This window comes from Oncorhynchus nerka, unplaced genomic scaffold (assembly GCF_034236695.1).
Source record: "Oncorhynchus nerka isolate Pitt River unplaced genomic scaffold, Oner_Uvic_2.0 unplaced_scaffold_859, whole genome shotgun sequence".
NCBI lineage: Eukaryota > Metazoa > Chordata > Actinopteri > Salmoniformes > Salmonidae > Oncorhynchus > Oncorhynchus nerka.
The window spans coordinates 290886-296659 of record NW_027040422.1 but is presented as its reverse complement, the minus strand read 5'-3'; the positions used below and the strand labels follow the sequence as shown (position 1 = coordinate 296659).

The window sequence follows — 5774 nt, the reverse complement described above, 5'->3', positions numbered from 1 at the left end:
CCACTAGGCTACCTGCTGATTACTAGTCCAACATTCTAACCACGAGGCTACCTGCTGGTTACTAGTCCAATGCTCTAACCACTAGGCTACCTGCTGGTTACTAGTCCAACACTCTAACCACTAGGCTACCTGCTGGTTACTAGTCCAACGCTCTAACCACTAGGCTATCTGCTGGTTACTAGTCCAACACTCTAACCACTAGTCCACCTGCTGGTTACTGGTGCAACGCACTAACCACTAGACTACCTGTTACCTAAATTGCACCTGACCCTTATACTTTTCATATAGCCACATACATAATCATTTTATTTTAGTGGGTAGATCAGCTTTAATATTGCAGATAGATTATGGCTTCCATCAATATAATTATCTGCATCATTTCCAATCCCCATATATATATTTTATTACTTATTATTTTCCCCTAACCCTACCACCTCCCTAATCAGAGTAAAACTAATGGACAACAACCCTTTGGCTTCTACTTCCAGCTTATACATACTATATATATTTTAGAGACAGTCTATTTTACAAATAGTTATGTTTAGTTTGTTATTTAATCCCATTGTTCAGCTCTCCCATCTATCTCTGAACACCATCCCGCAAGATGTTTTGCTATCGTTCTATTGAAATGTATTGTAGTGTAATCATTTCTTTCTTTTTGGGATATGAATACCGAGTATGTCCTCTTCACCGTCAGACCATTTTTTGGGGGTACTAGGCAGAGGCCAGCTAGTAACACTGACTAAGGTTCAGGGCAGGGTACTAGGCAGAGGCCAGCTAGTGACACTGACTAAGGTTCAGGGCAGGGTACTAGGCAGAGGCCAACTAGTGACACTGACTAAGGTTCAGGGCAGGGTACTAGGCAGAGGCCAGCTAGTGACACTGACTAAGGTTCAGGGCAGGGTACTAGGCAGAGGCCAGCTAGTGACACTGACTAAGGTTCAGGGCAGGGTACTGGGCAGAGGCCAACTAGTGACACTGACTAAGGTTCAGGGCAGGGTACTAGGTAGAGGCCAGCTAGTGACACTGACTAAGGTTCAGGGCAGGGTACTAGGTAGAGGCCAGCTAGTGACACTGACTAAGGTTCAGGGCAGGGTACTAGGCAGAGGCCAGCTAGTGACACTGACTAAGGTTCAGGGCAGGGTACTAGGCAGAGGCCAACTAGTGACACTGACTAAGGTTCAGGGCAGGGTACTGGGCAGAGGCCTGCGAGTGTTGACTGTTTATCAGTCTGATGGCCTGGCTGTTTATCAGTCTGATGGCCTGGTTGTTTATCAGTCTGATGGCCTGGCTGTTTATCAGTCTGATGGCCTGGTTGTTTATCAGTCTGATGGCCTGGTTGTTTATCAGTCTGATGGCCTGGTTGTTTATCAGTCTGATGGCCTGGCTATTTATCAGTCTGATGGTCTGGCTGTTTACCAGTCTGATGGCCTGGAGATTGAAGCTGTTTACCAGTCTGATGGTCTGGCTGTTTATCAGTCTGATGGCCTGGCTATTTATCAGTCTGATGGTCTGGCTGTTTACCAGTCTGATGGCCTGGCTGTTTATCAGTCTGATGGCCTGGCTGTTTACCAGTCTGATGGTCTGGCTGTTTACCAGTCTGATGGTCTGGCTGTTTACCAGTCTGATGGCCTGGCTGTTTATCAGTCTGATGGCCTGGCTGTTTTCCAGTCTGTGGCCTGGCTGTTTACCAGTCTGATGGCTTGGAGATAGAAGCTGTTTACCAGTCCGATGGCCTGGCTATTTATCAGTCTGATGGTCTGGCTGTTTATCAGTGTTGAATTTATTATGGATTTATTATGGATAAATTAATAAACAATATCCCCATTTTAAATAGAATTGTATCTAGGTAAACTTATTCTCTGTTGTATAAGTAATAGACAATATGAGTTCATAAGAAGAAATTGTGTGACCGGACAAGGAGTAATAAAATGTTAATGAACACCATTTCTACTAGGCAGGAACAAATGGGTTGTGGACTGTGTAAACACATACGGTCGTTAGCCTATGGTTGACCCAACTGAAACTTAGCTCTGGGGTTTTTAGATAAGGCAGTGAGTGCATTCCTATGGTTTCTGTTAATTAAAACTGTCAGTTCAGTGGTGATTGATAATGTTGAGGGGTCAAAAGTTATCTGGGAGTGTGTTAGTAAGTTAGAATGAACTTTTCACCTTACTTTGTCCCGGTCGAGAGGAGGGGGTTCGGTTAAGGCAGTGAAATGACATCATGATCTGTATTTAAACTGATGCATGTGTTTGAGTGGTAGCGCGCTCCGAGAATAAATTCTATTACCTATTATTTAAAGACTGGTCTGCGTCTATTTTATGCAAACAAGAAATCTTACAAATTCTCATAAAATAGATTAAGGGCTTTCAATTGATGAAAGCACATTGTCATAATTAAATTATACTAACAATCAGTCTGATGGCCTGGCTGTTTATCAGTCTGATGGCCTGGAGATATAAGCTGTTTACCAGTCTGATGGCCTGGAGATTGAATCTGTTTACCAGTCTGATGGCCTGGCCTTTTATCAGTCTGATGGTCTGGCTGTTTATCAGTCTGATGGCCTGGCTGTTTATCAGTCTGATGACCTGGCTGTTTATCAGTCTGATGGCCTGGAGATAGAAGCTGTTTACCAGTCTGATGGCCTGGCTGTTTACCAGTCTGATGGCCTGGCTGTTTATCAGTCTGATAGCCTGGATATATAAGCTGTTTACCAGTCTGATGGCCTGGAGATAGAAGCTGTTTACCAGTCTGATGGTCTGGCTGTTTACCAGTCTGATGACCTGGCTGTTTACCAGTCTGATGACCTGGCTGTTTACCAGTCTGATGGCCTGGCTGTTTATCAGTCTGATGGCCTGGAGATATAAGCTGTTTACCAGTCTAATGGCCTGGCTGTTTATCAGTCTCTCCATTCCAGATTTGATGCACCTGTACTGTCTCCTTTTACTAGATGGTAGTGGGGTGAACAGACCGTGGCTCGGGTGGCAGAGGTCCTTGATGATCTTCTGGATGGTAGCAGGGTGAACAGGCCGTGGCTCGGGTGGCAGAGGTCCTTGATGATCTTCTGGATGGTAGCAGGGTGAACAGGCCGTGGCTCGGGTGGCAGAGGTCCTTGATGATCTTCTGGATGGTAGCAGGGTGAACAGGCCGTGGCTCGGGTGGCAGAGGTCCTTGATGATTTTCTGGATGGTAGTGGGGTGAACAGGCCGTGGCTCGGGTGGCTGAGGTCCTTGATGATTTTCTGGATGGTAGTGGGGTGAACAGGCCGTGGCTCGGGTGGCTGAGGTCCTTGATGATTTTCTGGATGGTAGTGGGGTGAACAGGCCGTGGCTCGGGTGGTGGAGGTCCTTGATGATCTTCTTGTCCTTCCTGTGTCACCGATTGCTGTAGATGTCCTGGAGGGCAGGCAGTGGGCTCCTAGTGATGCGTTGGGCTGACCACACCCACCTCTGGAAAGTCCTGCAGTTTTGGGACGGTGTTGTTGCCGTCCCAGGCGTTGACACCGCCGGACAGCACGCTCTCAATGGCGCATTACTTTATCTAGTAACTGAGATATGGGTCTGTATTCACAAAGGAAGAACTACTGAACTAGGAGTTGTGTTTTTTTTTATCATAATGAATATGAGTGGCGGACCTGATCCTGGATCAGCACTCTTACTCTGAGACGCTTTGTGATGAGTGGCCCTGGGACCAAACTACAAATAACATGGGAAGACCACAGCTGCAGATATATACAACTACTGGGTTACGTGTCATGGTCGCAGTAGCACCTTATCTTGGAAAAATGCTGCTTATGGAAAACATAGAATTCAGAAAAACACTTCTCAATGAGAAATGAACATAATGATCTACCAATGGCCTCTCTGCCAACTCCTCCCCACCCTCTCAACATGAGATAAAAAGACCCACTGCAGCCCACATACCTTCCTACCTAGCTAGCCCAGAACACAGGAGCAGAGCTGCAGACCAGAACCCAGGACTCTAGAGTCATTCTCCTGTCTACTTCAGTGACTCTTCACCAGGAACAGAAACCTCTTCAACATGTCTGTTCCCTCCGCTCCTCTGTCTTCTCAGCCTGGCTGTTGGTGCTCTACACTGCACTCCCGTGTCTGACCAGGAGGGGGAGCTTTCAGAGCCTCATTATACCGACTGTCCCCAGGACTGGTCAAGCTACAACAACCGGTGCTTCAGGTACGTCGCCTCTCAGCTGGACTGGGCCGATGCAGAGTCCTACTGCGTGTCCTGGGAGCCAATCTGGCCTCTGTGAACAATAAAGGGAATTCAGCTTCGTGAAAAACCTGATCAAGAGCTTCGACCCTGCTGAGAGCTATACCTGGATCGGGCTGAGTGACCTCCACAAGGAAGGGAGATGGATGTGGACGGACGGCTCCAAGGTGGTCTACACGAGCTGGTCTTCAGGTGAGCCCAATAATGGAGTTGGTCTCCATCCGGAGAACTGTGTTCACACTAACTCCCAGAATGACAAGCTGTGGAACGACACATTCTGCTCCAACAAGTCTGCCAATGTCTGCCCCACGCGTCCCGGCCTCTGAACCTCTGAGTCTTGAGTTCAAAAGATGCTTTGGTTTCCATAAATAAAGAAAAATAACTTAAATCTCCTTGTTGGTCCTCTGTCTGATTCAACCTTGTCCTTTATTCTCCCCTTGGTTAGACTGAGAAGTAGTCAGTGTGTAGTGTTGGTTGCGTTACATTTACATTTACATTTAAGTCATTTAGCAGACGCTCTTATCCAGAGCGACTTACAAATTGGTGCATTCACCTTATGACATCCAGTGGAGCAGCCACTTTACAATAGTGCATCTAAATCTTTTAAGGGGGGTGAGAAGGATTACTTTATCCTATCCTAGGTATTCCTTAAAGAGGTGGGGTTTCAGGTGTCTCCGGAAGGTGGTGATTGACTCCGCTGTCCTGGCGTCGTGAGGGAGTTTGTTCCACCATTGGGGGGCCAGAGCAGCGAACAGTTTTGACTGGGCTGAGCGGGAACTGTACTTCCTCAGTGGTAGGGAGGCGAGCAGGCCAGAGGTGGATGAACGCAGTGCCCTTGTTTGGGTGTAGGGCCTGATCAGAGCCTGGAGGTACTGAGGTGCCGTTCCCCTCACAGCTCCGTAGGCAAGCACCATGGTCTTGTAGCGGATGCGAGCTTCAACTGGAAGCCAGTGGAGAGAGCGGAGGGGCGGGGTGACGTGAGAGAACTTGGGAAGGTTGAACACCAGACGGGCTGCGGCGTTCTGGATGAGTTGTAGGGGTTTAATGGCACAGGCAGGAGCCCAGCCAACAGCGAGTTGCAGTAATCCAGACGGGAGATGACAAGTGCCTGGATTAGGACCTGCGCCGCTTCCTGTGTGAGGCAGGGTCGTACTCTGCGGATGTTGTAGAGCATGAACCTACAGGAACGGGCCACCGCCTTGATGTTAGTTGAGAACGACAGGGTGTTGTCCAGGATCACGCCAAGGTTCTTAGCGCTCTGGGAGGAGGACACAGTGGAGTTGTCAACCGTGATGGCGAGATCATGGAACGGGCAGTCCTTCCCGGGAGGAAGAGCAGCTCCGTCTTGCCGAGGTTCAGCTTGAGGTGGTGATCCGTCATCCACACTGATATGTCTGCCAGACATGCAGAGATGCGATTCGCCACCTGGTCATCAGAAGGGGAAAGGAGAAGATTAATTGTGTGTCGTCTGCATAGCAATGATAGGAGAGACCATGTGAGGTTATGACAGAGCCAAGTGACTTGGTGTATAGCGAGAATAGGAG

General features: G+C 48.2%; 1 pseudogene; it reads left to right on the top strand.

The window, feature by feature from the left end:
* The first annotated feature begins 3988 nt into the window (after positions 1–3988).
* LOC135570998 (galactose-specific lectin nattectin-like) lies at positions 3989–4618 on the top strand (annotated as a pseudogene).
* Positions 4619–5774: the final 1156 nt, after the last annotated feature.